Source organism: Anoplopoma fimbria, chromosome 17, assembly GCF_027596085.1.
Source record: "Anoplopoma fimbria isolate UVic2021 breed Golden Eagle Sablefish chromosome 17, Afim_UVic_2022, whole genome shotgun sequence".
In the NCBI taxonomy this organism is placed as follows: Eukaryota; Metazoa; Chordata; class Actinopteri; order Perciformes; family Anoplopomatidae; genus Anoplopoma; species Anoplopoma fimbria.
The window spans coordinates 12877540-12889582 of record NC_072465.1 but is presented as its reverse complement, the minus strand read 5'-3'; the positions used below and the strand labels follow the sequence as shown (position 1 = coordinate 12889582).

Below are 12043 nucleotides of genomic sequence, written 5' to 3'. Positions count from 1 at the left end.
TTCGACACTCGGGTGAAGAGAGGAGCAGAGCTGTCAACTGATCACCACCTGGTGGTGAGTTGGATCAGGTGGCGGGGGAGGCTGCCGGACAGACCCGGTAAACCCAAACGTGTAGTGAGGGTGAACTGGGAACATCTGGCTGAGGATCCTGTCCGCAAGGTCTTCAACTCCCACCTCCGGAATAATTTCTCGTGCATCCCGGGGAGGCTGGGGACATGGAATCCGAGTGGGCCATGTTCAAATCCTCCATTGTGGAAGCTGCTGCTAGGAGTTGTGGTCGGAAGGCGATCGGTGCCTGTCGTGGCGGCAATCCGAGAACCCGCTGGTGGACACCAGCAGTGAAGGAGGCCGTCAAGCTGAAGAAGGAGGCCTTTCGGGCTTGGTTGGCCGAGGGTCTCCTGAATCAGCAGGCAGGTACCGGTTGGCCAGAAGGGCTGCAGCTGCGGCGGTTGCTGAGGCAAAACCCGGGTGTGGGAGGAGTTCGGCGAGGCCATGGAGAAGGACTTTCGAATGGCCTCAAGGAAGTTCTGGCAAACCGTGAGACAACTCAGAAAGGGGAAACAGGGCTTTTCTCAGGCTGTGCTCAGCAGGGGGGGAGAACTGCAGACCCGGACTGGGGATATTGTCGAGCGGTGGAAAGAACACTTTGAGGAACTCCTGAACCCGACCAACGTCCTCTGTGGAAGAGGCAGAGTCTGAAGACTCAGGGGAAGACTCGTCCATATGCCTGGCGGAGGTCGTTGAGGTAGTTAAAAAGCTCTTAAGCGGCAAAGCGCCAGGAGTGGATGAGATTCGACCGGAGATGCTAAAGGCTCTGGACATTGTTGGGCTGTCTTGGTTGACACGTCTCTTCACTGTCGCGTGGAAGTCGGGTACAGTGCCTGTGGAGTGGCAGACCGGGGTGGTGGTTCCCATTTTCAAAAAGGGGGACCGGAGAGTGTGCTCCAATTATAGGGGTATCACACTGCTCAGCCTCCCCGGGAAAGTTTACTCCAGGGTGCTGGAAAGGAGGCTCCGTCCGATTGTCGAACCTCGGATTCAGGAGGAGCAATGCGGATTCCGTCCTGGACGTGGAACAGCGGACCAACTCTTTACCCTTGCAGGTCTGTTGGAGGGTGCATGGGAGTTTGCTCATCCAGTCTACATGTGTTTTGTGGACTTGGAGAAGGCCTTCGACCGTGTCCCTCGGGGAGTCCTGTGGGGGCTACTGCAGGAATATGGGGTACCTGGTTCGTTACTACAAGCCATTCAGTCCTTGTATGACCAAAGTGAGAGCTGTGTCCGGATACTCGGCACAAAGTCGAGCTTGTTCCCAGTGCGTGTTCGCCAGGGCTGCCCATTGTCGCCAATCCTGTTTGTGATTTTCATGGACAGGATTTCAAGGAGCAGCCGGGGGGAGGAGAGTTTCCAGTTTGGGGACCTCAGAATTGCATCCCTGCTTTTTGCAGATGATGTGGTTCTGTTGGCTTCTTCAGAACGTGACCTTCAGCATGCACTGGGGCGGTTCACAGCCGAGTGTGAAGCGGCCGGGATGAGAGTCAGTACCTCCAAGTCTGAGGCCATGGTTCTCTTCCGGAAAACGGTGGATTGCACCCTCTGGGTTGGGAGTAAGTCACTGCCCCAAGCGAGGGAGTTCAAGTATCTCGGGATCTTATTCACGAGTGAGGGTAAAATGGAGCGGGAGATAGACAGGTGGTTCGGTGCAGCGTCAGCAGTGATGCGGGCGTTGTACCGGACCGTTTTGGTGAAGAAGGAGCTGAGCCGAAAGGCAAAGCTCTCGATTTACCAGTCCATCTACGTTCCAACCCTCACCTATGGTCATGAGCTTTGGGTAGTGACCGAAAGAATGAGATTGCGAATACAAGCGGCCGAAATGAGCTTCCTTCGTAGGGTGGCTGGGCTCAGCCTTAGAGATAGGGTGAGGAGCTCAGACATCCGGAGGGAGCTCGGAGTAGAGCCGCTGCTCCTTCGCGTCGAAAGGGGCCAGCTGAGGTGGCTCGGGCATCTGATCAGGATGCCTCCTGGACGCCTCCCTTTAGAGGTTTTCCAGGCACGTCCAACTGGTAAGAGGCCCCGGGGTAGACCCAGAACACGCTGGAGAGATTATATATCTCGTCTGGCCTGGGAACGCCTCGGGGTTCCCCAGGAGGAGCTGGAAAGTGTTGCTGGGGAGAAGGACGTCTGGAGGACCCTCCTTAGCTTGCTGCCCTGCGACCCGGCCCCGGATAAGCGGAAGGAGATGGATGGATGGAAGTCTTGGTCGCCGGTTGGTCTAGGACACAGAAAATGAGTTGGGAAATATATTCCATAATTTTCATGTAAATTCCCTCTTAAAGTTGCAAATTGTGTTCTCCTCAATGCTTAATGCTGAATTGAGTCCAAAGACAATGCAAAACTATGCTGAACAACTCCTGCTTCCCATTGTTGTTCATGTGAACCAACAATACAATACAGGAACAGCAGCCATGCTCAAACTCACAAGGGCTTACCAAAGTTTTGAGTTTGTTCTGAGGATCAGGGCTTTACTCCCTCTGTCATTGCCACTGGATCCCCTTTATTGGTCACTAAAATACGTCACTGTTAACAGACCAGGTTATCGACAGACCAGGTTATAGACCAGGTGTTGTTGGTCAAAAGATAGATATGTAACTGGGGACACCATAGTGTTCACCGTCACTCCTGGGCCAGGTGTGTATGTAGAGCATTGAAAGCAGCTTACTTTAGAATTAAATTAAGTGAAATATAAGAAAAAAAGACACCCCTGTTATTTATTTTCATTAATTTCATCATTCAGGCCATTTAATTTCCTATTAGGCCACTACACTGCTATTTGCAGTTCAGGCCGCTAGAGGGCGCATTACGCTTGGCAGACATTAAATGGTATTGTAGGCACACAGAAGAATAAATCTTCCTGCCGCGAAGAATACCGCAGCTCACTGTGTGTGTCTCTTCTGTTCTTTGACACAGGTCAGTAAATTTGCCTTAAATTGAGTGTACATGCTAGAGGTTAAGAGATGAATATGAGATCGGTTGTACCTGTTGCCATTTATGTGTTATGTTGGTGAAAATGTTCTGTAAATAGATATAGAAGGCTCAAGGCTAACTTACTAATGCTAGCGGACTGATGTAGTGTTGTCGCAGCATAAAATGGCGAAGCGCGGGAAAAGCGTAACAAAGGACAGTGTCATTACAAGGGGTGGGGAAGTTGTTTTATAGAAAAGGTGAAATGTGTGTTTTAGGTTAGAAAATATATTTAGTAACACATGTGTTTATTGCTGAAGTATTATTTGTTAAAAGAATAAATCTTCCTGCCGCAAAGAATACCGCAGCTCACTGTGTGTGTCTCTTCTGTTCTTTGACACAGTGTGTTTACTGCTGGCCCAGGTTCCCCTAGGCCTGAGGCTGGCAATATGTACACATTAGTAGGCCTATGAGAAATGGAGCCTGACCGGTGAGGCAACTAATTGTAAACATTCCCAGGCTATATATCGTCCTGCTGAAGCTGGTATACTGTTTAATTCCCAGGGTTCCTGGTCAACCCTACAACTAGCTTTGGTTCCTTTCACTCTCTGATTTCACTCTTGCTAAGATGCTGACCATGTAATCCAGTTTTATTTATATAGCACATTTCATACGACAGGCTTAGACTCAAAGTGCTTATATAATGGCAATGTCCCTGGCTCAAGTCCAGATGGGGTCCTTTGTTGCTTGTGAGTCTCGTTGTCTCCTTATTTCCTGTCATATCTCTACTGTATGCACTAAAGATGAAATGCTCAAAAGATATTTGTAAAAAATTACTGTATTCTCTGCCTACATCACTACACACATGTAAATGGGTCTAATTAAACTAAGCTGCTGCATTTAAGATTTTACTGAAGATGCTGGGCAAAAAAAGACAATTCCCTTCAAAGCGTGGACCGTTGTTCACGGTTAAAGCCAGCATGGGCTGCTTAGAGCAGAGGCAGTAAAAGCTCCAGAGAAGTGGAAGGTGTGATGCCTGCCAATGAAGAGAAGTTAGGCTTGGGCAAACTCAGCAGGCAGTCAGCAGTCAACACTGACAGGCAGCACAGAGAGAAGAGGAGGAGAATAAGTGCTCCCCATCATGTTCCTTTCAGAAGAACAAAGCCTTGCACTCATCGGGAGTCTGCCTCAAACTCAAATATGTCTACTCACTTGAACACTCACAGCCTAAAACATACATCATTCCTGGCATCACAAAAACAACAGGGGTGGGAAAGTGGAGGAAGAAAATAGAATCTGAATTTCATTTGAATATGCTATATTGAGTTTTTTACAGGCATTGTGCCCATGTGGAAGACCCTGTTTGCTAAATCAGAGACTCATTGTCTGAGAAGATAAGATGTATTGCCTGCGGTTGAATAGTCTTTAGAACTGATTGGCAGTGATTAGCCAAAAAGAGCCACTCTTTGAGAATATGAAGGGCATGACAGCTGCCAAGATTTATATTGACAAGACATGACACCTTAATTTGAGGATGGTTCACTTCAGTTCAATTCAGGAAATGTCATCACCAGATCCACAGCAGATAACAAAGAACAAGAAGAAAATAGCTGACCACCACAAGCAACTGACAGTGTGTGCCAACTCAGGAGACTAAATGAACCTAAAATCAAATTGCATCTATGCAATCACTCAGCCTTAACTGACACTTCTGCACCCACAATATGGCCTGTGGGAAGAGGCAAAGCTCTTTAGCTCCCAAGTGCCGACAGCCATATATGTGATCTATGATGGGGGGAGAACCTTTACCAGAATACAAGGGCAAGCAAGCATGGTGTTATGAGTCCCCATTATAAATACACAACCCCTCTGTTGGAGGGCACATTATTCAGGGAGTCGGGTGCGTTCATGATTTATAATTGAAATATCGCCCGGCCTGGAAAGCAGACAAAAGCAGAGGATAAATAATCATATTAGGAGGAGATGCAGTGCTTGAAATTATGCATACCCTATTGCATATCTGCCCCATAAAACTGACATGAAGAACTGTAATTTTTGATGAATATACAGCGTGTGCAAAAGTAAAGTCGGCACAGAGCAGAGGTCTGGGGCAGCGATAGCAGCTGGTTATACAGTACACTGTGAGATTGTTATCTGCATTTAAATGGACTAAGACAAGTTTCAACATTCCATAGGAGATCTCATATTAATGTTACATTGACATGATGCAGTGCTCTAAGACAGGGTACTATCTTCCTTTCATTTGGTCAGAGTTGGCAACTGAAACATTAAATCATGCATATGCACTGTTGAGGTAGGATGGGACACTGTGCATTCTGGGTCTGAACCATATCCTCTTGCAGTCTCACATGCAGTCACCTGTTGAACTGTAAATCAGACCTGAAGGCATTCCATTCCAGCAACCACGTCTATGAATAACAGCCATATTTGGCTATTCTGCTGCCCAAGGATACGTCTCTTTTTTCAATGCATCCACATTCAACATGTATGCTCGATGTTAACTGCTAACATTTTTCATGGAAACAAAAAAAAGCCTCCATTATAATTAAAGCATGGTTAGAGAGATAGGTAATTTTGGTTGTATGAGGCACTTATCCATGCTTGGAGAAGCAGACTGGAGTTACTGCACTGAAGAAAAGCAATGTACAGCTATAGACGGGAAGTCGGCATGACGTATTTCAGCCACCTAAATAAAAAAACCAGAACTCCAAAAGCATCACTACTAGTTTTAGTTATTAACCACCAGACTCCATTTAAAAACTGTCAATTCTACTTGCAGAAGAAGGGGGATTCTGGTCTACAGCTGCATCTGTTGGTTAGTTTGTTGGTGTTATTGTTTGAAGTCAGTCAAATAACACATCTTTTTTTCCCACATTTAAAATATCTGGAATCCTGCCTACAACCAAAGGTAATTGCGGTAAAAAGAATTTCAGGAATGGTGCTTAAAGTATTAACATTTTTGATTCAACAATCTCAACAACAATGTGTCTTTCTAGTTACAATTTTCAATCTGCATCACACTGGATTATCGACACATCCAACTGTCACAGTTTTAGATGTTTCTTTTGCTTTATATGGAGATAAGCAGATATAGTTGAACCAGCCTCTTTATGCATGACAATATTTGATCCACAACAAATGGTCAAACTTTAAACTGGCCAAGGTGGGTTTAGCCTGAAGTGTCCAATTTCTCACGCTGCCAAAGCTGGCTCACACTGCTGAAAAATAGAATTCCCCGTCTCCTGTCAATAGATACCACAGCCCTCATTCAATACCCAGTGTCTTGGGCAAAGCCTGCCTCCACAATAATTACTTAACTGTCAGCTAGGATTAGACGGTCTTAAGCCACCCTGAGTCAATCCACAACTTGGAGAAAAAACTGGCGAGATACACTGTGACATCTCAGCACTGGGCCTATATTGTCTAGAGGGAGAGAGCAGAGAAAAGAAGATAAAACCCACACGGAATCATCTGGGATAACAAATACAACTCTGTACTCCAAATCCTCATCTCAACAAGATCCCGCTCAGGCTTTGTGCAAACCAAAGATGGATGTAAGGGCTTTAATAATGCACTTCTCTATAGGTTTAAGATTAACATAAAACCACAGAAACTCTATTATAACTGAGTTTTTATTTATATTTTCATCTGCCAAACCATTAAGGAAAGAGCCTTGCCTTGCCTCCCTTCATTCCTATCCATAAATAAGCAGTTACAGGGCAGGTGCAGGTGTAGTTCAAGGAAAATAAGGTTTATTAATCTCATGCGAGTTTAAGTTGACCTGTTATAAGTATTTAAATATTGCTTAATTTAAATACATATTTGGTTGGATGCAACAAAAGCTAATTAGTGTCATTGCTGCTCACAGAACAATGTTGTCTTGCATATTTCTTATTATTTCTTATTTGCTCACCTATAGCTTAATAATAGTGTTTATCATCAAACTAGAGAAAAAATGGCCCTATACACAGCTCTATACACAGCTTTTGGCCCAGCATGATACATATTTCAGTGAGGCTGATACATACACTGTTTTACATACAATTCAAATCCAGGAGGGCGATACAGGACTCTGAGCTGGGCCGATACGAGAAAATCCAGGATCCGTATCGCCCTGTTCCATTAACCAATCCTGAGGCTGCTTGCAAAAAAAACTGAAACAGATACTACAAGAAATATATTTTTTGAGTTCTTAGGTTTTAACAACAATTCCATAGGAACCCATTGTATTTATATATCTCTTTCATGAGATACAAGTCAGATCCCAAACAGAGCTATAATGACTTATATATCGCATTAAAATCTATGGAGGATCATTAAGTCCCCCTGTGTTCATAACTCTAAACCACAACCTCTAATTATACTTTGAAATACTCACTGCACTCTTCTCTGCTGTGAGGGAGCTCATTATGGTGACTGTACAGCTGATTAGTTCTATACACTAAGGCCTTAAAGCCTGATGCAGACATTTTGACCTACACAAATTATTTGCCATAAAATAAACCAGGAGGTCAATGAAAGTCTGTGTGAGAAAACATGTATTGGCAAAGGCATAATGGGGCAAATTCATAAATTGCTTTTACATGGCAAATGGCCAGACTGGGTGGGGGGATTAATAAATAAACCAATAAACTGAATAATGAGTGGTCATACTAAAGTAGTTAGTCATTGTAAACCTACTGCTGTCTCAAGCCAGAGCTAATCAAAGTATTTTCCATTTTCCTATCAGATTCATCTTCAAAAATACATTGATGCTGTCCAATCAATTTAAACTCAAGGGCTCTAACATACCAACAATGGATCTAAAAAAGAACATTTCTTATATAGAAATTGGCAGCTTTGTCTCAGGCAATCAATTCTATCAATGTTGAACAGGCCTCTAAATCTGATATGATTAAACAAAAGAGTCAAGGATGGGGTTGGGGAGAGGGAAAGGGGCAGAAATCAATATTTGTGGTAAATGCTTCCAAGAAGGGCGCTGAGCTGTTAGAAAAGAACATCACACCACTCCAGTCCAACCTCTTTGTCTTTTTTTATTCTTTTCTGTCTGTTGAGCCTTTATGTGGGACTGTCAGCCAGAGGAACAGCTGCTTTTCAGGATCACAGGGTTAAAGCAGTCAGAAAGCCCAGGACCTCAGAGACAGGCTTTTCAAAGCAATAAGCCTTGTCAGGGAACAGCAAAACCCCACAATGCCACTCACACACTCGGATCTAAACCACCAGCTCCATCCTTGGTGTCCATCAAAGAGTGAGGGACATGCTCCTAGGCTAGGAGGAGACACTGCATATAGCAAGTCTGAGAGAGGACAGGTGGGTAGGCACAAGAGACACAAAGTACAGGGTGAAAGGTTGTATTCTCCCAAAACTGCAAAATAAAAAACACTGATGAAGAAACTGTGATAAGTCTGGCCAAAGTAAATAAAAGCAGAGCAAATAAATACAACATTTACAAGCTAATTTATATGCACGTTTTATTTTGATTTTTGAAGAGGTGAAGAATGGACATCGAGAAAGAGAAAATGTCCATTTTAATTTTCTGCGTTAAAGTTTGTATTTCAGGATTTGATTTGATTCTGTGACCGATCACTGAGTTATTCATGTGTTTTCAACTGCATTCTAACATTCCCTCTGCTGATGAATTACTTTATTTACTGTCAGTCCTGTCAGTCCTGCATGACACATACATGGACTTCTTTAGAGTGGACCTTTTCTCTTACATTTAAATCTAACAATATCAGGAAAGTGTATTATATATATATATATATATATATATATATATATATATATATATATATATACTACTATGGGTGTAGTGGTGTCTAATCCGTGCTTATTGTGTTTAAAGGCAGTGTGCTTCATAGTAAGACTAATTAGCCTAATAACCACAAGCAATGTTTGTCTGTGAATGTGGACAGTAGAAATGGTTCAGCAAATATTTCTTGATGCCTGAATTTTGCTCAACAATGTTAATGTTAATGTTTGTAAAATGAAAGGGAAATAGCTGTGTCAATGATTAATGAACACTTGCTTCAAAAAAATTAACAAAAGAAAATCACAGCCAAGATCTAATCTATTGCTACTTTACAGTTTTCAGATAACAGATACACAGGGATGCGTTAAGGAGAACGAGCACATGATGAGTTCAGCTGTATAAAAACATAGGAAAGGTGGTGATGCAGAGCAGGTGGCAAACATAAAAATGGTTTACCAGCTGAGACTCTCTACAAGAAATAGGCTGAAAATATTTGCATGTGGATGAATGTTTTCACACATAAACTGTATCCTTACAATCAGGCAGCTAAGGCCTCTATGCTACGCTAGTGGACACAAAAAGGAGACTGATATATTCATTCTGACTCTAAGTTAGTCCTTTAACAGAGCCATTAGTTAATGGAGTGGCAGCAGAGCAGCAGTGGTAGGATTAGACTCTGTGATGTGATTCCAGCGGCCTTGTTTGACATGGCCCCCTAAGGGTAGCCTGGAGGCATTTCATCAACCAAAACCAGCCTTTGAGGCTTTATTAGTGTCCCCCATCTGATCCGTAGCATAACTAAAAAAAAAGTCACCTTGACTTGTATGCTTCCTCTTTGAGAACACACCTGAAGCCATCATTTGTTCTGGGGATGGCAGTTGTGAAGGATGACAAAACGGCTTTTGGTGTTTTGTTTTTGCCCCCATCTGGTGTCTGGTCCACAATGAGCGATTGAAGAGAGCGGGAATGTAGAGGAAAAGTGCTGAGGTGACAATCTATAAATTTCTTTCAGTATGAAATATGAGTCACTTTGGTCAGCTCTCAAAAGCTGCCAAGGAGATCCATTCACATTACTGTTTGAGACATTTGCCATAGCTTTGAGCTGATCTGCTCTTGGCAACAATGTGTCACAGAGGGAAGATGGACAATGTGGTATTAGCAGAAAAATGGCTTTATTTTAAATAAATTCATTAACACTACAGCAATAAATAACCTCACTTTTTTAATTGGGTCATGAGGGTCAATCTCATCGTCAGTAGTTTGGTATATGTTTACCATAGTTTAGCAAAAAGCCTGAGAGAAAGGAAGATGATGTCATAGCTCCATTAAAACAAAGTAGACAAGTGGTTTAAGGCAGGTCATGAAAAAAATATAATTTAGAAATAAGATACTTTTCTCATAGAGATTAGTTATCCAACCTTTACATCAAGGGTATGGATGGTATTGATGATGATCTTTCAACTCATGTTCACACCATCAGACAAGATGGCAGTTTGTCTGTGAAAATAAATTTATTATGTGATTTATTATAGTGAATGAAAAGTTATGCAAACTACAAACTAGAGCTGAATGACTTAGGCAGAGGTGGTCATGTTCAGAATTAAAAACATATGTGTGCATTTACTAAATCAACATTCATTTATGGTAAAGTTACCCTTGAATTATGGTCTTTGACAGACATGAGTCATCCTTGTTTGTTTACTCTTCAGACACATAGGAACTATTAAGCAATGAATCATATTGGAATAAACTGGATGTCTTATGTACAGTGGGTACGGAAAGTATTCAGACCCCTTTAAATTTTTCACCCTTTGTTTCATTGCAGCCATTTGCTAAAATCGAAAAAGTTTTTTTTCGCATTAATGTACACTCAGCAACCCATCTTGACAGAAAAAACCAGAAATGTAGAAATTTTTGCAAATTTATTAAAAAAGAAAAACTGAAATATCACATGGTCATAAGTATTCAGACCCTTTGCTCAGTATTGAGTAGAAGCACCCTTATGAGCTAGTACAGCCATGAGTCTTCTTGGGAATGATGCAACAAGTTTCTCACACCTGGATTTGGGGATCCTCTGCCATTCTTCCTTGCAGATCCTCTCCAGTTCTGTCAGGTTGGATGGTGAACGTTGGTGGACAGCCATTTTCAGGTCTCTCCAGAGATGCTCAATTGGGTTTAGGTCAGGGCTCTGGCTGGGCCAATCAAGAATGGTCACAGACTTGTTCCGAAGCCACTCCTTTGTTATTTTAGCTGTGTGCTTCGGGTCATTGTCTTGTTGGAAGGTGAACCTTCGGCCCAGTCTGAGGTCCTGAGCACTCTGGAGGAGGTTTTCTTCCAGGATATCTCTGTACTTGGCCGCATTCATCTTTCCTTCAATTGCAACCAGTCGTCCTGTCCCTGCAGCTGAAAAACACCCCCATAGCATGATGCTGCCACCACCATGTTTCACTGTTGGGATTGTATTGGGCAGGTGATGAGCAGTGTCTGGTTTTCTCCACACATACCGCTTAGAATTAATGCCAAAAAGTTCAATCTTGGTCTCATCAGACCAAGATCATCAGAGAATCTTATTTCTCATAGTTTGGGAGTCCTCCATGTGTTTTTTGGCAAACTCTATGCAGGCTTTCATATGTCTTGCACTGAGGAGAGGCTTCCGTCGGGCCACTCTGCCATAAAGCCCCGACTGGTGGAGGGCTGCAGTGATAGTTGACTTTGTGGAACTTTCTCCCATCTCCCTACTGCATCTCTGGAGCTCAGCCACAGTGATCTTTGGGTTCTTCTTTACCTCTCTCACCAAGCCTCTTCTCCCACAATTGCTCAGTTTGGCTGGACGGCCAGGTCTAGGAAGAGTTCTGGTCATCCCATACTTCTTCCATTTAAGGATTATGGAGGCCACTGTGCTCTTAGGAACCTTGAGTGCTGCAGAAATTATTTTGTAACCTTGGCCAGATCTATGCCTTGCCACAATTCTGTCTCTGAGCTCCTTGGGCAGTTCCTTCAACCTCATGATTCTCATTTGTTCTGACATGCACTGTGAGCTGTAAGGTCTTATATAGACAGATGTGTGCCTTTCCTAATCAAGTCCAATCAGTTTAATTAAACACAGCTGGACTCCAATGAAGGAGTAGAACCATCTCAAGGAGGATCAGAAGAAATGGACAGCATGTGAGTTAAATATGAGTGTCACAGCAAAGGGTCTGAATACTTATGACCATGTGATATTTCAGTTTTTCTTTTTTAATAAATTTGCAAAAATTTCTACATTTCTGTTTTTTTCTGTCAAGATGGGTTGCTGAGTGTACATTAATG

At 43.1% G+C, this 12043-nt stretch overlaps 1 protein-coding gene across 1 annotated transcript in view; it reads right to left on the bottom strand.

The window, feature by feature from the left end:
* Positions 1-12043, bottom strand: part of fhit (fragile histidine triad diadenosine triphosphatase) — a 357159-nt gene that overhangs the window by 104952 nt on the left and 240164 nt on the right. The gene's annotated exons all lie outside the window — the stretch shown is intronic.